The 23,723-nt window shown below is 36.8% G+C and overlaps 2 long non-coding RNA genes across 6 annotated transcripts; both read left to right on the plus strand.

Annotated features, from left to right (window-relative positions):
• Window positions 1-4,470: 4,470 nt before the first annotated feature.
• LOC149248671 (uncharacterized) lies at window positions 4,471-7,095 on the plus strand. Of its 5 annotated transcripts, none has more exons than XR_016266691.1 (7): window positions 4,471-4,623; window positions 4,753-4,854; window positions 4,985-5,086; window positions 5,210-5,548; window positions 5,659-5,741; window positions 5,863-6,039; window positions 6,248-7,095. It is a non-coding gene; the product is annotated as an uncharacterized LOC149248671 (long non-coding RNA). The 5 variants fall into 5 exon arrangements; XR_016266690.1 differs by lacking the exon at window positions 6,248-7,095 and adding an exon at window positions 6,138-6,210; XR_016266689.1 differs by lacking the exon at window positions 6,248-7,095 and having other exon boundaries at window positions 5,863-6,223.
• An 11,764-nt stretch (window positions 7,096-18,859) lies between these two features.
• On the plus strand, window positions 18,860-19,433 carry LOC149248672 (uncharacterized). Its single transcript, XR_016265758.1, has 3 exons — window positions 18,860-19,012; window positions 19,143-19,244; window positions 19,355-19,433. It is a non-coding gene; the product is annotated as an uncharacterized LOC149248672 (long non-coding RNA).
• Window positions 19,434-23,723: the final 4,290 nt, after the last annotated feature.

The raw sequence follows: 23,723 nt of genomic DNA on the forward strand, positions 1-23,723 counted from the left end.
TTAAGTGGTCTTGAGAAGATAGTCCAACAATGAAAAATATACCAATTTCCCCATTCCCCATACCTCATTCAATTTGCACAGAGAAATGCCTATTCAATAATTTTTCAAACCCTCAAATTATGAAAGCTCTATTTGTTGCTAGATGTAATCCAAAGTTGCATCCCACCAAGATTGAAAAGAAAATAGCAAAAACCATTTGATCAATGACAATATACCCATATAACAGTACTTACTATTGGCCAACTTGAGGATAGAAGTAAAAATCAAAATTTCTAGGATGACAAATCTGGGCCTCAGAGAATTCACTGCTCTATTTTACTTCAAAAAATAGAGGAAACATAAAGGAGAGGATCAAGTATTCACATGTAGCCTGGTGGCCTTGAAGATATCACTGCTCTATTTTACTTCAACAAATACAGGAAACATAAAGGAGAGGATCAAGTATTCACATGTAGCCTGGTAGATTTCGAACTGTGGGCAATAAATAATGATTCACAGTACTCGTTTGGATACTTATATGATGGCCACATATATGATGGCTGATTCTAATAGATTTGTATACCCAAATGATAAAATTGATTCATAGTACTCGTTTGGATACATATATGATGGCTGATTCTAATAGATTTGTATACCCAAATGATAAAATTGATTCATAGTACTCGTTTGGATACATATATGATGGCTGATTCTAATAGATCTGTATATCCAAATTATAAAATTTATAGAGAATACTTGCCTGGATGGACATTGCCCAAACTTCCACACAGAAATAGCTTTGTGTGATGGCTCTTCTATGCAAAAATCAATGTGATTTAGGCATATAATCGACCTCTATTGTTTAAACTCAGGGATGTTAAAACAAATAAACAACCATATGAGAAATTTGTGACTTTTCTAGGGACTTGCACTATGGGGTTGTCTGTGATGCCGGTGAGAAAATTCTTCATTCCAAGAGCCAAAGAGTGATGTAAGACCTACTTAATTTGTTTATGCTTAATTTTATTTGTATTTCTTAAACATCATCCTATTGGATTGTCCAAAGAAGGAAGGGGTTAGATCTCTTTGGTGGAGGAGGTCTTTGGCTTGGATACAATGGTATGGAGGGAGATCTCACCTCTTTCATTACCTAAGGGATAACATGATTGGGTCTCCTTGGTGGAGTAGACATTTGTCTTGGATGCGTAAAAGAGGAGGAAGCTACATCTTGCAAAGGGCACTCGCACATGGGTTTCCCCTGTTAAGAATGTCGATATAGTATGAGGTTTAAAATAAAATCTTGGGATCAATATTTAGAAGCATTTGCTCCAAAGGTTTATAGGTGCTGCAAAATTTACAACTCTGAAGTCTTAACATGTGTAGATGAAGAAAAGAGGACTGCATCATTCCTTGCAGCAATGCTGATATAGTATGAGGTTTAAAATAAAAGCTTGGGATCAATATTTAGAAGCATTTGCTCCAAAGGTTTATCGGTGCTGCAAAATTTACAACTCTGAAGTCTTAACATGTGTAGATGAAGACAAGAGGACTGCATCCATTTCTTCCCTGAAGCAATCTACCATTACTATATTATCCAGCATGTCTTGTAACCCATTACACTCTAAGAGTCTAAGGAGACCTTTAAAGTTCATACTAAATGGAAGCCACACATTTCAAATGCAATTTCCACTCTAAATCATAAGATAATTTTAGATCTTGGTAACCTGAGACTTATACTTAAATTTTTGAAATTCATGGCATAACACATTAAAATTACCTGAGACTTATACTTAAATTTTTGAAACTCATGGCATATCACATTAAAATTTTTGAATTTTTAATGTGGACATAACACATTTATCATGGTATCTATAGCAAATTATTATATTATTTATCCCTAACATTATAGTTGATGTCAAGATACTGCACTATCTCTTAGATTGAATGTTTATTTAATTTACTTTATTGTTGTTGAATTTTATCTATCTTTTTATAAGTATTCTTTTCTATTTTGGTTTCTCATGATTCATTTTCATGTTTCTTAGGAAATTTCACTTCTCCTAAAACCTTTAAAGATGTAGTCACTTCATATCATGGTATCTATGGCAAATTATTATGTTATTTGTCCCTAACATTATAGTTGATGTCGAGATACTGCACTATCTCTCAGATTGAATGTTTATTTAATTTACTTTATTGTTGTTGAATTTTATCTATTTTTTTATAAGTATTCTTTTCTATTTTGGTTTCTCATGATTCATTTTCATGTTTCTTAGGAAATTTCACTTCTCCTAAAACCTTTAAAGATGTGGTCACTTCATATTCTAGGGTCCATTCCTTAAATTATATACTAGCCACTTTATTGTGGAGAAAGCAACATAAAATCTTATAATCTCACTTTATGGTGAAGTGATTATGAATTTCAAATTCCATTCATTATGGGATGGTTTCTGTGTTTATGGCATTTGGCCTCAATGTTTTCGGATTTTATAAGTGGGTTGAACCTACACTTGGAAACCCCTATTATAAAAGGATGTATACATTTGTTTTCTTACTTTCATGATGAAGTGATTATGATGTTCATATTTCATTACTTATGGGATGATTTCTAAGTTGAATGGCATTTGGCCTCAATGTTTAGACCTCCATAAATGGCTTGAACATAAACCCTTATTGTTGGAGGAAGTATATAGCAGGATGCCTTGGATCTTGTCTTTTAGTTGCTCTATATAATTTTTCACTTCTATCCCTAAATTGAAAGCCTACTAACGGGAATCTAATAGATGTGGAAAAAATTGCTTAGAAGTAAAAAATTGAACATGGAGTAAATAGCTTTATTACCCATCGAATGGGATGAAAATGAGTTAAAAACGGAAATTGTAATTATAATTGTTCGGCCTAATTACCCGAATAGATTGTGGGATGGATTGATTACACTCTATTTAAACAAACAAATGAGAAATGAGATTGAAGGCATAATTATTATGACTAACGGTGGCCAACGGTACAGAGTGTGCCGGTACAGAGTGGAAGCAGATGGAAATTTTTCCCACAGGGAATGCTTTACCCCATAAATATTGATAAATAAAAAATAATGATCATTAAATTTAAATATTGATAAATAAAAAATAATGATCATTAAATCTAAAAATGATATTTATTCAAAGTTTGTTTATGATAACTATATATCTACTCAAAGTTTGTTTATGATAATCATATTTTAGAACTTTCGAAAATAAAAATAAACCATATCTAGTAAAAGTCTTTCCATATAAATAACTTAGAAGCTAAGTTATAGTTTTAAAGAAATAAATATATTTTTACATCTTTGTGATTTCATTGTTTATATATGATTGTATATTTTGACATTTTATTATTTTTTTAAAAAGTGAGTGAATTTAGATTTTTTTTTTTTTTTTCAATAATGGTGAATAAGTAACTAGTTAGGGAGAATATCCAAGAGCCCTGTAATCTTAAGAGTATATCCAACCTCCCTAAAAATTATTTGAGCCTTATCACAAAGGGCTGAAAATGTCTCCCTGTAGTATTGTGCCAATCAGTGGGTCATTCCATAAAAAAAACATTTTAAATGTTATTTCCCATTCATACAAAGAACCAAATAATAAGGCACTTATTATACAAATTGTCTAACATGAAGGAAAAAAGGCATTCTAAATTGTGTTATTCCAATATTGTGGGTGGTGAAAGAGGATGTTTCTAAAAATATCTAATTTTTAGCCTAACTATGATAAGATAATAAAATATAAAATATAAAAGAAAAAGGTGAACAATGATAAGATAATAAAATAAAAAAAATGATTTAATATGTAAAAATAATTAATTTTAAATTAAAATATTAAAAAAAAAAATTGCTTCAAAAATAAAAATAAATTGGCAACCTTATTATAAAACACAGTCGTAGAAAATAAAAAACACAATTAAAAAAAAAAGATTTTGCAAACCTTATAGTTATAACAAAGTTTTAAAAAAACATTTAAACATTTGAAAATTATAAGACTATATTTTATTTACAAATTATTTTTAAGAACATTTTAATATTTATAACATAATAATCTATAAAACTTATAAAATTAAAATAAATTTGCTTTACTTCATTTTCAAAAATATTCTAAAATCATTATTATTAACTAATAAAAATAAAAATAAACTTCTTAAACTTATTTACATGCTATATAAACTTCAAAATAATATTTGTCGCACTCACCGAACAACCCTGGTCGTGACCGTAGACTCCAGCATGTAAAATGACAGCGCAGCTCGTGAACAGGTGGTACGCTAATTGAAAAGACCATTAAACCGAAGATTCACTCACTAAGCAATGCATCTGGCCGGAATCAGGTCCAGTGAAACTAAGATTCACTCGCGAAGCAATGCATCTGGACGGAATCAGGTCCAGATTCTCTGCATTTGTTATCTTATTTATACTACCAATTCGTGCATACAGCCAGGTGGTGGCTTTTCTCAAGAAAACCCTTCTAGCGAAGGGGGAGGACGCATAAGGCTCTGGAAGAACTCCTGCTGCCTGCGTGGGATTTGCTGGGAATGATTCCACGCAGAATCCTTCGCCCGACCTAGATTTCTAGAGTTCTTATTGTCGGTTCCATACGGAGCCGAGCGATCAAAGTTAGTTTCAAATTTCTGTTGATCCTTTAATCTTTTTAACGTTTTTAAGTTTAAACGCTCCAGTTGTTCAGATTTCTGAAGGTTTCTCCAAGTATTAAGGTGTTTAAGTTCATATTCTCCGTGTTTCAGATATTGGACGCTTTGCTGGGAATGCTTCCGTTCTGATTCCTGTCTCCGATCCAGATTTCCAGCCTTCTCATTCTCAATTCTGTTCGTAACGGAACGATAAAAGTTCGTTCTTAAATTTCTGTTGATACTCAATTTTTTCTTCCCTTTTAAAGTTCATCTTCATCCGTGTTTCTGGTTTCGGACGGTTTCCCTAAATCTTAAAGTATTTAATTTCATATTCTTCCTGTTTCAGATTTCGGACGCTTTGCCGGGAATGCTTCCATGCTGAATCATCTCCCTGATCCAGATTTCCCATATTCTCACTCTCAATACGACTCGGAGCCGAACGATCCAAGTTAGTTTCGAAAATTTCTGTTGATCCTTCAAATTTTTCTTTCGTTTTTAACTCCATATCCTTCGGTGTTCCAGGTTTCGGCCTGTTTCCCAATGTTTAAGTACATATTCTTCCGTGTTTCAGATTTCGGAAGGTTCCCCTAAATCTGCAGTTGAGAATTTATGTTCTCTGGCTTGGAAATGCAGAGCATAAGGTCACTGTTTTCTAATGGCCGACTAATGCAACGATTGTTAAGCTGAACCGGCACAGAAAAGGGTTTAGGCTTTCCCACTCAGTAGTAAGTAAACTGCAAAAACAAAGAAAATGGCAGTAAGAGTCCCAGTCTTTGCCGTTTCTTAAACCTCACTATCTGTACAACATGATGTCCCCTGCATCGGCTCCGGCACAATCGTTCGATGGCCTGAAAGCACAGGAAATAAATGAAGATCCGCGTCGGAGGCACTTTTATGGTAGAGCCTTCAGGTTGAGTTTGCCGCTTATTTTGTCCGTTTTGATTAGAGCACGCTACTTTATTCAGGATTTTTGTGTGAAAAATCAAGGTAATTGAAATTTTGGGTTATTTTATGTGAAAGATCAAGGTAATTAAAAAATTGGGGATACAGCTTGTGGAGAAAGCTATTAATGTCATGGCCGTGGTGATGAAGCAGCAGAACAGGTCTAAGCTCGCATTAAGCGCATCAATTCTTGATAATGTGCTCATTGATGTCTTTTGGGTATAATCGTAATTACTATATAGCATATTCTCTGCTCCCTAAAATTCTCTGTCTGGATTGCAGAAATGTGGTTGATTGGATGAGCATATTAGTTTGTTGAAGCATAAGCTCCAAATGATTGAGCAATAAGCTGCATTCACCGGCAAATCCACCAAATGATTCAGCATTGAGCTACATTCGCTGGCAAATCCACCAAAACTTAGCCGCACGGTCAAATGAGAGTTTCAGGTTTTCATAAAGGTAAAACCCACTTGTTGAATTTTTTTAAGGTGACACTTGTCTTCAGTCGCTCACCCAACCAAAATCTCTTCCAGCATTTGATACATGCCCTATTTCAGTATTGCCGGTGGTGGTGGAGGATAGCATGTGAAAGCTCTCAAATGACCCCACTTTGTTGAAGGTTCTCCAAATGCGTTTAGGTGGAAGTAACGGTCTCTTTATTTTGCAGGTTTGCATAGTTCTTTCTCTTATAAGGGACTCATTACAAGATTTGGATAGCACGTGAAAGGTCTCAAATGATCCCACTTTGTTTAAGGTTCTATGAAAAAGGAGCAATGCTATGTTTAGGTAGAAGTAACGGTATCTTTATTTTGCAGGTTTGCATAGCTCTTTCTTTTATAAGGGACAAATTACAAGATTTTTGAACAGAACATATCTTACTGTTATTGTAAACAAATTTTATTTGCAAGAAGATGCTGGTACTTCTTCACAAAAGGATACCAGTGCTCTTCTTCAATGGAAATAAGATTTCATCTTAAATGATTATTGGTATTTTTTTGTGAAAAGTTTGAAGGAGATATGAGTATTTATTAGTATCTTTTTTAAACTTATTACAAGAAGGTGCCCTTGCTCATTTATGATGGTATTTTTTTTCCATTTGGATGAGCACTGGTATCCTTTTGTGAACAATTTGTGACTGAGTATTGGTATTTTTTTTGAATAAGATTTCATTGCAATAACATTTGGATATATTATTTTCAAAAACTTCATAATCTGTGATTTGAAAGTAGAAGTGTTATATGAACCGGCAATATAAAGTCATTGCTACACATTTAAACATAGTATCATTTCTTCATATTTATATTCACCAAGTAATATTGGAATGATGGCTTCCCAAGAACAATGAAAAAGTGTTAGAAGAATCGATGTAAATACTTTTGAAAAATGAATATTAGAAAATATAAGGGAAACCTCCTTCCAAAAAGATGATGCAAACATCTTTAGGTTCCTATCCATTTAAATTGTGGATAGTATGTCAACTCCAATGTATTAAATGACCCCTACTCACTAATTGGAACTGGCTTATTTTTGGTGTAGATAACCAATGTTGGGAGAAAGCAATGCCCCCTTCAATATGATATGTATCATTTTATGGGTATCCATGCAGTTCACTCCTTAAATTATATACCCACTGTTCCATTTCAAGCTTCATTATGTATATCATGAATGTTTAAAAGAACAAACTAAACATGTAAAGGAGAAGTTAAATTTATTCTATAGATTAATTTAAATCTGTAAATGTTATGACTTAAAAACCTTGTTATATCAATAATAGTGTTGCAAGAGCAATAACACCTATATGATCATAATTGTGGTCATGCCAAGGACAAAAGTCAATTAAGTTTTTCAATGAGCATTTGTTGTAAATTACTTCATAGAATCTTTAGGTAAAGTATCAAAGATCTTATTTAGTATCAAAGTCATGCAAAGGATAAAAGTCAGTGAAGTATTTCAATGAGCATTTGTTGTAAAGTATTTCATAGAATCTTTAGGTAAAGTATCAAAGATTTTATAGAGTATTAAAGTATTGGGCAATATTTTGGGTAAAGTTTTTAAATAAGCATTTGTTATAAATAATGGGGTAAAATATTTAGGCAAAGTATCAATCATACATTAATTAATGAGTGAACACTATATTATATATGTATCATTATATCTTTTATCTTTTAGTTAGTGGTTATTACATTTAATTTAATGTAAAATAAATTTGTTGCCAACTTTTGAAATTATAATTTTTTAAATATCAAAATTGAGTTTCTTTTCAATATCTCATAAAACAATTTTAGAAAATGTAATTATATTTCAAAATAATTTTATATCTAATTATGTATATTAGAGAAGTGTAAGATAAGTGACTTTATGGCAGAATGGAATTATATCACAAGAGATTATATAAAATAATAAGTAATCAAAGAACTTACAATTTGAAAAAATAAATGGAAAATTATTTTATATTTCGATATATTTGTAACGATAATAATAAATAATAAAGATATTTTACATATATGTAGAGGTAGATTAAAGGTTTCTTAGTTTCCATTATAGAAAATGGCAAAGCATGTAACATTGTGGAACTAAAACTAGATTGATTGCAATAAAATATCTCTACTAATTTCAATTAGTAAATACATTTTGCATGATATTAAAGTAAATCATTTTTTTTAAATTTAATGTCAAGGAGAAAAATATTTGTTACAATAGTTATTGGATTTGTGAGACTAAAAGGTTAAAATTTTAAAAATGTCAAATAATTTTATTCTGGGAATTGTATAGAAACATGCATACTAAGATTAACACCTCCAAATATACCTCTAAGAGCCACCTAATTGTTCCATGTTATTTTAACATGTCTTTTCTCCTCTTCTTATATATAAAGGTGTGACACCCTTGGTACTTGTTCCCTTGATTTTTGTAACGTAAGAATGCAATGGCTTGAAGTATGCAACCATATATCCATGATATAAGAGGGAAGAGGAAAGAAGAACCCAAGTGGGATTAGTTTGCACCTTCAATTAATTTTATGGTGTAAATAATGAGAAAAAAGTGAGAAGTGTCCAAGAGGAATATGAAGAGACCCCAGGGAAAATGATAAAAAGGAGAATGCACAACAATATGTGGTTGGACCTCTTCTTGGTGGAGCTCATGAGCAAAGATAGAATAAGCTATGAGCTAAGGGAATGAGATTTCCCTGAGTGGACGAATTGTGACTAGAAGAGCAAGAGGAGTTGGGATTGAGTGCTTGTTGTGAGCTGATAAACCACCCATGGAGTGCTTGCTACAATTGATAAACCAGTCAGGGTTCTTGCTATTGCTGATAAACCACATGCATAAGGTTGCTTGCTAGGGATGATAAACCACATGCAGAAAGGTGCTTGTTGCGAGCTGATAAACCACTCATATAGTGTTTGACACATTTGATAAACCATTATTTTGAAATTCATTTGTGCTTGACTAACTGATAAACCACACAGGGTGCTTGTTGTGGGTTGATAAACCACTCATAGAGTGCTTGACACAGCTAATAAACCACCCTCATTGTGGATTACGCTATGCTTGAATAGATGATAAATCACTCACTATTATAATTTCCCATCCTTTGTGTCATAAGATGGCTTTCTGCAAAGGTTGTTGAGAAAGAAATTCCCCTTAGATCATGGATCTGGCTTGGTGTGGACTGATGTAAGTAATCTTGGATATAGTAGGTCTATGGTTGGGTGGAAAATCGAAGTCCCATTTTTAGTTGCCTTTCTTTTATGAATTGTAGATGAAAAAGCTCTGAGTTGAAAGCTATGAATTTAAAGAAAATTCTTTGTAAGTCTTGCATGATATTGTTGCATGAGCCTTGCTAATGAAATTGCTTGAATATTGTTATGATTCTGTTTATGATTCTTTGCCATGCAACTATGTGGATTTATGCCTGGAAATTTTGTCTTTGAAAATGAAATGCTTGTAGGCTTGTAATAATGTGATTACTTTCCTGTACACACACACACACACACATATATATATATCTATATATATATTGTGCCTATAAAAAGACTGTAAAGAGGGATTTCCTATTATTTTGTGAAAAGTTGATGTTCTGGTGGCCTTCATGGCATCGTATGCCTTCCACCTGCTATTATAAGCTTGCTACGCTTATCTTTTTCTCAAAGGAAACCTACAAGACTATATTATGCTAAATGGGCAAGTCCTTGGATTGTATGGATAACTCCCTGTATTGTGTTTTGTGTCTCATGCATCGAGAACCCTGAAATGATTTACTTGCAGGAATCTCAAGAGGGATAGCACTATGCATTCTTCATAAGATCCCAAGGGCAAGAATTGGATTCTGTCATAGGTCCAAACTCTTACAGAACCACTGTGGCAGAGCCATGATCATAACCCCTAACAGATGCTTCAAGTAGAAAAGCCTTACCCTTAAACCCTTTTAACCTCATCTGCGATCCCATCAGGATTTATTTGGCTGTGTAAATGTTGGCTTGAAGGCCAAGTCGCTAGCCTATATGACTACATAGCATAATCGAGTGTGAAGATTGTATAATGGATGGCTGAGATTGAAAGCAAGAAGATTAATGAATCACAAGAAATCTAGGATGATGTTAGCCCGGGGGGTTACAATCCTGGAAGCCCGCAAAATATTGCACCAGGGAGACACCCAAACTGACAAGCACTGAGATGGCGTGGCAAGACTACAACGTGGAGAATGTCAGATGTTATTCACCAGAGGTCTCATTCCCAGATGAATGAAGTGGGTGCACTAGAGGTTATTCCCCAAATAAATAAAGCAAGGTGCAGCAGAGGTTATTCCTCGGATAAATGAATCAAGTGCACTAGAGGGTATTGCCCAGAAGAATGAAGCGAAGTGAACCTAGAGTTTTAGGTAGGCTTCAGAGTTGAGAGATGGAAATTTTCCAACAATAAAAATTTAGATGTTTAACGGTTACCTGGATGTCTCTTTCCTGGATGCTTGAAGTGGAGTTTCCCAGATGCGATTCACTGGATGCATCAACCAGTGTGCACTAGAGGCTTTATCTCGAAAGGCTGACCTTGGAGGAAAATAAATGCATGCAAGGATTTTTGGCCAGGTAACAGACATTGGGAGACGGAAAAGTTCCATCCACAAGCGATATGTTAGTTGATCCTTTCACAATTAGTCAGCCTTGGAGAGCTTAACCAAAGTAAATTGCAAGATGAATAAAGCATTTAGGTCCAGCAAGATGAACTTGGGTAATGGGGAGTTTAATGATATTTGACGGCTCGTCGATTTGGATTAATAAATGCATACATGTACACATAATTTCATATGAAGGCATATGAAGGGAATTGTGGAGGCCCATACCATGAATAGGTTGGCAACTATTATTACCACACCAAGTGGTAGTGGAAGGTTGACTAAATTGCCTCATGGTTCCACGTAGCAAAAAGATGACAAGGTAGTGAAAAACCTTAAAGAGCTATAACTTTTGATCAAAGGGATGGATCAGAGTAAAATTTTGTATCACCGAAATCGTCTTGATGAGATGAATGCAGTGGTGATGTCTAATTATGGTTTTAAGTAATTTGATGAGATCGAAAATTTTAGACCCCATTTCCATAATGACATCTTGGATTTTGGGTCAACATAGTAACCACCTCCTCCTAACCTGTGATTTGGTAGGATTTTGGAGGGCGTATGCTACAAAGTGGTATTAGAGAAACAAGCGCAGACACAATACCTAAAAAGGCTCACTTGCACATGCTAAATGATTGACTGATATCCATAATATGCATGATCTGTTAAGTTTTCTTTTATGATTACTCCAAAATATTTTAATGCATTGATTATATGGTTATTGATTGAACATGGTTACATGTTGGTTGATATGTGATGGGTAAAGATTAATGTCGACCAATGAGGAGAAGTAATCTATATCAAATGCATGTTTCTTATTGATGGATAACATTGGTATGTATGTAAAGGCAGATTGATATGTATCCAGGTACAATAAGGAAAGAGGAAAGGATGAGCAGAAGAGCTAGCCAACATGGTATGAATAGAACCCAATAGGGACCTGAAGAAGAATCAGTTGGGAAAATGAAAGAGGAGGACACTCCTAAACTAATAGACACTCTTTTAGTCTAAGAGTTGAAATAAGATGTTTTAAGGCAGATAATGAAAATATTTTCAGAGATCAAGTAGAAGTAAACATTATACTATTACAAAGCTTATCCAAATTACAAATACAAATACTATAGGATGTTGGCACTAGCCATCAAGACAAGAATAAGATTAAGGATAGCCCATCAGAAATCTATATACACAAAGGGAATGATAAGAATTCAGAAGGTAGCTGATCAAGAAAGAGGAGAATACATGTAGAAGGAGGAACATAACTACTCAAATCTCTAGAAAGATAATTAAGCAGTCCTAGCTAATCATCAGATAGTGCAACTATCAAATATCATCATCAAAATAAGAGTAGAAAGACTCCCATGCAAGAGGAATTCAAGAAAGAAAAACCCCCAACCTTTGATGGAGAGGTAAATAAAGTAGAGGATGTAGAGGCTTGGCTCTTAGGAATAAAGTACTTCTAGCTACATCACTATACCGAGAAAAGTCGATATTATGGTGGGAGGATCTTAATTGCCTCCTTATGTTGCGCCTCATCCACCTGCTCCTTCAGTGCCTTAGCTTGCTGCATCCTTGCAAACCGATGAGTGAGGACTACTGTCTGCACAGTTCCTCTGACACTGTCGTATTGCTGCTGAAGTTCTCGTGCCTCTGTCTCCAAGTGCTAGATGTTGGGGTCCTCCTACAGAGTTGTGAGGACCTCAAGTGCTTGATCCAACAAAGTGGTACAGTCTTGCACTGCACTTCCAATTTCTTCCAATCTCACTGCGATAGTGCTAGCACACTGTTCTCAGACCTCTAGGGGAGTGGAAGGTTGCACCTTTAACTGTAGCTCGGCGATCTAAAGTTTCAGCTCCAACACCTTGGTCGTTTCTTCTCTAGCATCACGAACTCCGCTTGCCAACCTGTGGATCCGCACCTCTACTGGTAGGTCTGCTGGAATGGCCAACTCTGGGACGCATTGGCAAGTGTCGTCTACCACTTGCACCAACTGTTGGTTCTGTGACACCAATCCATCGCACTGCAAACTGAACTGTTCCATGTTTATCTTTTGTTCGCTGAGAACTTGGATCGCGCGGCTCTCCCTAGCACGCAGTTCTGCCGTTATTCCATCATGTAGCAAATACAGTGTCTCACGCGGAAGGGCATCCAAATTAAGGCCAAGGCCTTTGATCATGTTAACCGCAAATCTGTCAGTCTCGTTCGCTACTACTAGGACCCCTTCTGGCAACACTATTGTGTTTTCCATCCATGCGCCCAACATCTGCTCTGCTACCAAGGATCCTGCTGTGAGGTGGGTTGAAAGGGTACCCACCTGAAGGGGCCACACCTGTAACTCTTGTAGCTGCACCCTGAGGGCCCCCAACACAGTCTGGTGCTCTTGCATAAAATCCTGAAGAGCCTCATTGGTGACATTGCGCACTGTCTCGCCGATGTCATGGAGATCCCCCTTGGTTAGGGTGATCGGGTTAGTGACCAACTTTGAGGCCTTGACCGTCTTCCTTGGTCCTATTCTTTCTACCATGTGTGGGCGCTTTAATTGTGTGGACGCGGTCCCTGGGTCCGCGCTCCCTTCTGCTATTTCTGCTTCCTCTGCCTCCTGCCCCTACGAGGACGTTGCTTGGCCCTCGTCCACCTTCTCGGTTGCTTCCTCTACCTCCTATGATGCTGCTGCTTTTGCAGCCTTCTTTTGCTCAGCGGCTTTCTGTGCCGCTTCGCGCGCTGCCCTTACCTCAGTTGTTGTTGTTTCCTTTTGCCTTTTCTCGGCCAATTGTGTGATGCGCAGCGTGGCATCATCCTTCTTCTTCTGCGCTACCACCTTCTCAAGTTCTGCAAGATCTGGAGCGTGCCATTCGGGAGGCCATGTCTCCAAGATAGTAAAAATTGCGTCGTCAATGGCTACAAAAGGTAGCTTCGTCCACTACTTCACTGGATCCTTACATGCCCTGATAAAATTTTTATTCATATTAGCTTTAAAGTATGCAAAACTCTGCAGACTGTTGTCCACTGTGGGTGACAGGCGTGGCCTTCGATTAATCCACATCTAGATGCTCATCTCCATGAGCACCCATAAGATTTTGGTGTCGCGTATCCGTTTCATGTCCTTTGTGGCCCAGAGCGAAGCGTACTTCGTGGCCTCTGGTAATTCTCTGTCAATGCTGGGGAATTGACTGTCCTCTGGCAGTTCCCCCACTACGAGCATTATGGATAACAACAACCACACATAGTGGAAGGTTTTACCCTGCTCCTGGGCTTTGCAACAATCTTCAAAAATTCCTCGCAGAGGAATTCAGACCAGTTGAACTGGACCCCCTCCACGCACTGCTCGGCTAGTGTGACCACCGATGTTGGTACCTCATTGATGCGACACTTCCTCATAACCTTTCTGGCCAGGATTTGGGTTGCTACATGTACCCCTTTGTCCTTGATGCTGGAGATGGCGTAGCCCCTCTTCTTCTTCTCCAGCTTGTATTTCATCTTCATGGCTTCTGCAAGGGCCAAATCACTGCCCTTTCCTTCGACTATGGTCGTGGGGTCCTTTTCTTTGCAGGGGAGCAAAGAAATGTGGTGAATGAGGTCTGCCATGATGGGGATAAGCTCCTTCAGCCATAGATACCCATGATGCACCAAGCAGAGCAACTGCCTGATGACGAAAATGGTGATAGGCGCGCGGTGGAAATGTGGTACCCATAGTGAGTGCAGTAACCTAGCCTTTTCCACACTACACAGCCACTTTCACAGCTCTAACGTTGTCACCACCCCCTTAGTGCTCTTCTTCATGAGGTTCCCGGTCTCCAGGTGAGGGAACTTCTCGCGGTCAGTGAGGTCCCAATCTTCAAACTTCATGGTTGGCATGCGGCCCAGGTGCGTGCCTTCAAACACAATACCGTCTGGGAGGAGCAGGTTTTGGAGTGAACTCTTGGTTTCGTCTAGGTCCTTCGGCACTTTGGTCTTCCCTTTTCGCGGAGGGACATATGCTGGTAGTTTTTTTTGCAGAACGTGTAGGTTGAGTATCCTCTTCCATGTCTTTGTCTTCTTCTGCTATGGTGATCAGGGCCTGCAAATGTTCTTCTTCCTCATCTGTTTCTATCGTGACAGCTTTCCCCTTTTCTGCCATCGATAGTTTGTTGCGCAACGAGTTCCTCAGGGACACGCGTACTGGAGCCATTTCCTATTTATCCTTCTTGGGTCTTAGCATACGCGGTGATTTGGGGATCTCTGCCACAACCCTGACACCTTCTAGAACATCCTCCACCATTGGGGTCTACGTGGCCTCACTAGTGGTTACCTCTTCAATTCCTAATCCATCCTTAATTGTTGTCATCGTTTCTAGGCTGTATTATGTCACTCGCGAACTCAAGGGCTCGATTATCGCTTGGCTCTCAATGCTCAGTGCTCGGCTTAATCTCTCAATTCTCAAATGACCAAGTGTTGTTTGCTGGCCATCCCTTTGTGTTTTATAGTGTCTTTTTATTTCAAATTCGATCGTCCCCCCCAATTCTAGTCCATTAATGCTTTCTTGGTGGTAGATTTTCCCAAATCTTGCCCATAAATCGCATCTTAAATTCCCGTCGCCCACTCCATTTGGCCTCAAGTCGCACATCCCATCTTGAATAATGACCTCAACGGTCACTTTCTGGCCAATCCGGGCAGCAGCACAACCCTTCAAGCGTGGACACGGACCTTGTGACGCTCTGCTTCTGCGTCCATGCCCAATATCATGCAGCTCCTGGGTAGAATAGTTTATAGTCCCGCACTTCCTTTCAACTCCCTGGAGTGCTGAGACTGTCCTTCCCGCGGCTAGTCAGGTGGTCGCACCACCTGTGTGGGGATCCATCCCATCCTCTCCCATGGTTAGTGGAGAATCCTCACCTTGCATTGTTGTGGTCGGCATCGCACACTTTACTATTTGCAACACGCTACCCTGGTCACTATGTTTAGCAATATGCGGTTCAAGCCAAGGAAATAAACTAACCAGTTCACGACGATAGTTCTCAACCTTTTTAGTATGATTGTATGCACCTTGCCTTACCATCTTAGGTTTTTCGACGAGAAACACTTCCTTTATCTCGTCTTCCAGCTTCTGGACCTCTGTGTCCATCAAAGCACTTTTCTTCCGTAATCGTACCCTTTCTTTTTCAAGTTCGCGGAGTCTAAAGTTTCCCCTTCAGATTTCTTCCTCAAGTCTAATGTGTTTAGTTTCTTGCGGCTGTGTGATTCCTTTGTTTCGGGCTTCGTGGACCGTCGTATCTATAGGTGCTGTTATGCGTGGACTAGGCTTCGCATGCTCCATAGGGATTATAGCTCCTGCTTCATACTTCAGCTTCGGAAGTGCTTGCATGGTCAGGGTTTTGCACATGGTCCTATAAGCCCATAGAATTGCTGGTACGCGTAGGTCCCAGTCAATGCGTCTCACATGGTGGACCGTGTTCAGCACTTCGCACACCTTGTCAAAGGCTTTCCCACGGATAATCTTTGGCACGCTTGGTCTTATCATACTTCGTCGTTCACACCATCGCCTATGGAGAATTAGAGCGTTTTAGTCCAATGTAGAGCATAAATGAATGAATTGGAATATGACATGAATAAATTCATGGTCAGGGCCAAGGAATTAGATGAAAAAAATGAAGAGGATTGTCGTTTGTGGGATGCTGAAAAGATAAATTTGGAAGGCACTCTTGCAAAAACGAAAACCAAACTTGAGATGATGGTCATTGCAAGAGGTTACTGAGGCGGAAAATTGGAGATCTGAACGCTGAAATGGAGTCCTTGAAGACCCAATTGAATGAGTGTATTGCAAAATGAGAAGGACCGCTATGAGAGGACCTCTATCTGATATCAATCACCAAAGGATTTTCACCCTACCCACATTGTAGGATTCAATATATGTAAGTCTGTTATTTCCAGTCCTCTGCGCTGCTTATTTTCTGAATGGTGAGAAAAAATATCAAGCCTCGATATTTCCACTCACATATAAGGCTCGATGGTGCCGCCTGGCTATGGCAAGCCCCCTCCTCATCGCTAGAGAACCCATTTCAAAAGAAGTTGTTTTTAGTGCAATTTTTTGGACTTTCCGGTTCCAGAATCCGGTGGAAAAATTTGAGGTAAAATCTTAATTTGTGTTATTTAAACTAGTTTTTTTGACTGTATATATGGATTCAACCCCTTGCAAAACCCGATTGCACAGGATTACCCATGAAGCTTGTGATTTTAATAAATTCCTGCCGGATTTTAGAGAAATTTGACCCGAAAAACCCACCGTAAAAACTTCCAAAAAATCGCACTAAAAACAACTCCATTCCAAAATACAACAAACCCTTCTTAGCCAGCTGCATTGCCCGCTACTCCAGGTTTCGTGCACGCGACGCCGTTCCAGGGTTTCGTGACTTGCTGTGCAGAGGTCGAGAAGCCCTTCTCTGTGATGTTAAGGGCCAGGTTCTAACCCATAAATGTCAGACCCGCCAACGCTATTCTCGACAGCGGCCCCGCAATCAATTCAATTCAAAAATCGTAAAACCTCTTCCACTGAGAACAGGAAGCTCCCACATTCAGTGTTTCGGCGAGGTAGAAGGTAGCAACAGTGCGAATAAAGGAATAGGTTTACAGTTCAGACAGTTGAAGGCGGTTGAAACATTGTGAGATCTGAAGGCCAAAAATATTTTAATCCTCTAACAATCCATCTAACGGTGGCCAACGGTACAGAGTGGAAGCACATGGAATTACTCTTAATTTTAAAAAGTGAGTGAATTTAGAATTTTTTTTTTTTTCAATAATGATGAATAAGTAACTAGTTAGGGAGAATATCCAAGAGCCCTGTAATCTTAAGAGTATATCCAACCTTCCTAAAAATTATTTGAGCCTTATCACAAAGGGCTGAAAATGTCTCCCTATAGTATTGTGCGCCAATCAGTGGGTCATTCCATAAACAAAAACATTTTAAATGTTATTTCCCATTCATGCAAAGAACCAAATAATAAGGCACTTATTATACAAATTGTCTAACATGAAGGAAAAAAGACACTCTAAATTGTGTTATTCCAATATTGTGGGTGGTGAAAGAGGATGTTTCAAAAAATATCTAATTTTTAGCCTAACCATGATAAGATAATAAAATATAAAATATAAAAGAAAAAGGCGAACAATGATAAAGATAATAAAATATAAAATATAAAAAAAAATGATTTAATATGTAAAAATAATTAATTTTAAGTTAAAATATTTAAAAAAAACTCTTTAATATTATTTGCTTCAAAAATATTATAAAATAAAAATAAATTCGCAACCTTATTATAAAACACAGTCGTACAAAATAAAAAACACAATCAAACAAAAAAAAGATTTTGCAAACCTTATAGTTATAACAAAGTTTTAAAATAACAAAGTTTTAAAAAGAAATTTAAACATTTGAAAATTATAAGACTATATTTTATTTAAAAATTATTTTTAAGAACATTTTAATATTTATAATATAATAATCTATAAAACTTATAAAATTAAAATAAATTTGCTTTACTTCATTTTCAAAAATGTTCTAAAATCATTATTTTTTTTTCCGAAGGTGGTAAAACCTATCAACTCAGGTGTCAAACCAACAGTGAGGACAACCATCTCTGGCTGCTATCTGCGAATGCTGGGTTTGACTCATCACTGTTAAATAGGAAAACCACGCCACCTGGCATAACCCTGCTGGTGGTCCGTAATCGGGAGCAGGCTCTCACTCCTGCCAGATGCCTCTGGGTCTTGGGCCGTTAACCTGTTTCCTTACGTCCGAGGAAGACGAGCTCTTAGCCAAGCAGAAGCAGTTTTACGGCATACTCCAAGCCGAGTTCTAAAATCATTATTATTAACTAGTAAAAATAAAAATAAACTTCTTAAACTTATTTACATGCTATATAAACTTCAAAATAATATTTGTCGCACTCACCGAACAACCCTGGTCGTGACCGTAGACTCCAGCATGTAAAATGACAGCGCATTGAAAAGACCATTAAACCGAAGATTCACTCACTAAGCAATGCATCTGGACGGAATCAGGTCCAGTGAAACTAAGATTCACTCTCGAAGCAATGCATCTGGACGGAATCAGGTCCAGATTCTTTGCATTTGTTATCTTATCTATACTACCAATTCGTGCATACAGCCAGGTGGTGGCTTTTCTCAAGAAAATCCTTCTAGCGAAGGAGGAGGACGCATAAGGCTCTGGGAGAACTCCTGCTGCCTCCGTGGGATTTGCTGGGAATGATTCCATGCAGAATCCTTCGCCCGACCTAGATTTCTAGAGTTCTTATCGTCGGTTCCATATGGAGCCGAGCGATCAAAGTTAGTTTCAAATTTTCTGTTGATCCTTTAATCTTTTTAACGTTTTTAAGTTTAAACTCTCCAGTTGTTCAGATTTCTGAAGGTTTCTCCAATTATTAAGGTGTTTAAGTTCATATTCTCCGTGTTTCAGATATCGGATGCTTTGCTGGGAATGCTTCCGTTCTGATTCCTGTCTCCGATCCAGATTTCCAGCCTTCTCATTCTCAATTCTGTTCGTAACGGAACGATAAAAGTTCGCTCTTAAATTTCTGTTGATACTCAATTTTTTCTTCCCTTTTAAAGTTCATCTTCATCCGTGTTTCAGGTTTCGGACGGTCTCCCTAAATCTTAAAGTATTTTCAGATTTCGGACGCTTTGCCGGGAATGCTTCCATGCTGAATATGTCCCTGATCGAGATTTCCCGTGTTCTCACTCTCAATTCGGCTCGGAACCGAACGATTAAAGTTAGTTTCGAAAATTTCTGTTGATCCTTCAAATTTTTCCTTCATTTTTAACTCCATATCCTTCCGTGTTCCAGGTTTCGGCCTGTTTCCCAATGTTTCAGTACATATTCTTCCGTGTTTCAGATTTCGCAAGGTTCCCCTAAATCTGCAGTTGAGAATCTATGTTCTCTGGCTTGGAAATGCAGAGCATAAGGTCACTGTTTTCTAATGGCCGACTAATGCAACGATTGTTAAGAGGAACCTGCAAGAAAAGGTTTTAGGCTTTCCCACTCAGTAGTAAGTAAACTGCAAAAACAAAGAAAATGGCAGTAAGAGTCCCAGTCTTTGCCGTTTCTTAAACCTCACTATCTGTACAACATGATGTCCCCTGCATCGGCTCCGGCACAATCGTTCGATGGCCTGAAAGCACAGGAAATAAATGAAGATCCGCGTCAGAGGCACTTTTATGGTAGAGCTTTCAGGTTGAGTTTGGCCCTTATTTTGTCCGTTTTGATTAGAGCACGCTACTTTATTCAGGATTTTTGTGTGAAAAATCAAGGTAATTGAAATTTTGGGTTATTTTATGTGAAAGATCAAGGTAATTAAGAAAATGGGGATACAGCTTGTGGAGAAGAAGCTATTAATGTCATGGCCGTGGTGATGAAGCAGCAGAACAGGTCTAAGCTCGCATTAAGCGCATCAATTCTTGATAATGTGCTCATTGATGTCTTTCGGGTATAATCGTAATTACTATATAGTATATTCTCTGCTCCCTAAAATTCTGTGTCTGGATTGCAGAAATGTGGTTGATTGGATGAGCATATTAGTTTGTTGAAGCATGAGCTCCAAATGATTCAGCAATAAGCTGCATTCACGGGCAAATCCACCAAATGATTCAGCAATAAGCTGCATTCACGGGCAAATCCACCAAATGATTCAGCATTGAGCTACATTCGCTGGCAAATCCACCAAACTTAGCCGCACGGTCAAATGAGAGTTTCAGGTTTTCATAAACGTAAAAACCACTTGCTGAATTTTTTTAAGTTTGACACTTGTCTTCAGTCGCTCACCCAACCAAAATCTCTTCCAGCATTTGATACATGCCCTATTTCAGTATGGCGGGTGGTGGTGGAGGATAGCATGCGAATGACCCCATTTTGTTGAAGGTTCTCCAAATTGGATGAAAAAGGAGAAGTGCTGTGTTCAGGTGGAAGTAACGGTCTCTTATAAGGGACTCATTACAAGATTTTGGATAGCACGTGAAGGGTCTCAAATGACCCCACTTTGTTTAAGGTTCTCCCAATGGGATGAAAAAGGAGCAACGCTATGTTTAGGTGGAAGTAACGGTCTCTTTATTTTGCAGGTTTGCATAGCTCTTTCTTTTATAAGGGACAAATTACAAGATTTTTGAACAGAACATATCTCACTGTTATTGCAAACAAATTTTATTTGCAAGAAGATGCTGGTACTTCTTCACAAAAGGATACCAGTGCTCTTCTTCAATGGAAATAAGATTTCATCTTAAATGATTATTGGTATTTTCTTGTGAAAAGTTTGAAGGAGATATGAGTATTTATTAGTATCTTTTTTAAACTTATTACAAGAAAGTGCCCTTGCTCATTTATGATGGTATTTTCTTTCCATTGTGGATTAGCACTGGTATCCTTTTGTGAACAATTTGTTATTGAGTATTGGTATTTTTTTGAATAAGATTTCATTGCAATAATATTTGGATATGTTATTTTCAAAAACTTCATAATCTGTGATTTGAAAGTAAAAGTGCTATATGAACCCACAATATAAAGTCATTGCTACACATTTAAACAGAGTATCATTTCTTCATATTTATATTCACCAAGTAATATTGGAATGATGGCTTCCCAAGAACAATGGAAAAATGTTAGAAGAATCGATATAAATACTTTCGAAAAATGAATATTAGAAAATATAAGGGAAACCTCCTTCTAGAAAGATGATGCAAACATCCTTAGCTTCCTATCCATTTAAATTGTGGATAGTAGGTCAACTGCAATGTATTAAATGACCCCTACTCACTAATTGGAGCTGGCTTATTTTTGGTGTAGATAACCAATGTTGGGAGAAAGCAATGCCCCCTTAAATATGATATGTATCATTTTATTGGGTATCCATGCAATTCACTCCTTAAATTATATACCCATTGTTCCATTTCAAGCTTCATTATGTATATCATGAATGTTTAAACAAACAAACTAAACATGTTAAGGAAAAGTTAAATTTATTCTATAGATTAATTTAAATCTGTAAATGTTATGACTTAAAAACCTTGTTATATCAATAATAGTGTTGTAAGAGCAATAACACCTATATGATCATAATTGTGGTCATGCCAATGACAAAAGTCAGTTAAGTTTTTCAATGAGCATTTGTTGGAAATTACTTCATAGAATCTTTAGGTAAAGTATCAAAGATCTTATTCAGTATCAAAGTCATGCAAAGGATAAAAGTCAGTCAAGTTTTTCAATGAGCATTTGTGGTAAAGTATTTTATAGAATTTTTAGGTAAAGTATCAAAGATTTTATAGAGTATTAAAGGATTGGCCAACGTTTTGGGTAAAGTTTTTAAATAAGCATTTGTTATAAAATATTGGGTAAAATATTTAGGCAAAGTATCAATCATACATTCATTAATGAGCGAACACTATATTATATATGTATCATTATATCTTTTATCTTTTAGTTAGTGGTTATTACATTTAATTTAATGTAAAATAAATTTACTGCCAACTTTTGAAATTATAATTTTTTAAATATCAAAATTGAGTTTCTTTTCAATATCTCATTTGTTTATGTGAAAAATTAAACATACTTTGTTGCAATTTTTTGGTGTCATAAAACAATTTTAGAAAATGTAATTATATTTCAAAATAATTTTTTATCTAATTATGTATATTAGAGAAGTGTAAGATAGGTGACTTTATGGCAGAATGGAATTATATCACAAGAGATTATATAAAATAATAAGTAATCAAAGAACTTACAATTTGAAAAAATAAATGGAAAATTATTTTATATTTCGATATATTTGTAACAATAATAATAAATAATAAAGATATTTTACATATATGTAGAGGTAGATTAAAGGTTTCTTAGTTTCCATTATAGAAAATGACAAAGCATGTAACATTGTGGAACTAAAACTAGATTGATTGCAATAAAATATCTCTACTAATTTCAATTAGTAAATACATTTTGCATGATATTAAAGTAAATCATTCTTTTTAAATTTAATGTCAAGGAGAAAAATATTTGTTACAATAGTTATTGGATTTGTGAGAATAAAAGGTTAAAATTTTAAAAATGTCAAATAATTTTATTCTGGGAATTGTATAGAAACATGCATACTAAGATTAACACCTCCAAATATACCTCTAGGAGCCACCTAATTGTTCCATGTTATTTTGACATGTCCTTTCTCCTCTTCTTATATATGAAGGTGTGACACCCTTGGTACTTGTTCCCTTGATTTTTGTAATGTAAGAATGCAATGGCTTGAAGTATGGGACCATATATCCATGATATAAGAGGGAAGAGGAAAGAAGAACCCAAGTGGGATTAGTTTGCACCTTAAATTAATTTTATGGTGTAAATAATGAGAAAAAAGTGAGAAGTGTCCAAGAGGAATATGAAGAGACCCCTGGGAAAATGATAAAAAGGAGAATGCACAACAATATGGGGTTGGACCTCTTCTTGGTGGAGCTCATGAGCAAAGATAGAATAAGCTATGAGCTGAGGGAATGAGATTTCCCTGAGTGGACGAATTGTGACTAGAAGAGCAAGAGGAGTTGGGATTAAGTGCTTGTTGTGAGCAGATAAACCACTCATGGAGTGCTTGCTACAATTGATAAACCAGTCAAGGTTCTTGCTATTGCTGATAAACCACATGCATAAGGTTGCTTGCTAGGGATGATAAACCACATGCAGAAAGGTGCTTGTTGCGGGCTAATAAACCACTCATATATTGTTTTACACAGTTTATAAACCATTATTGTGAAATTCATTTGTGCTTGACTAACTGATAAACCACACAAGGTGCTTGTTGTGGGTTGATAAACCACTCATAGAGTGCTTGACACAACTGATAAACCACCCTCATTTTGGATTATGCTATGCTTGAATAGATGATAAACCACCCACTATTATAATTTCCCATCCTCTGTGTCATAAGATGGCTTTCTGCAAAGGTTGCTGAGAAAGAAATTCCCCTTAGATCATGGATCTGCCTTGGTGTGGACTGATGTAAGTAATCTT

The sequence above is a fragment of the Pinus tabuliformis genome, chromosome 7 (assembly GCF_031772625.1).
Source record: "Pinus tabuliformis cultivar Carrire ecotype Pingquan chromosome 7, CPIR1, whole genome shotgun sequence".
NCBI classification, from domain to species: Eukaryota; Viridiplantae; Streptophyta; class Pinopsida; order Pinales; family Pinaceae; genus Pinus; species Pinus tabuliformis.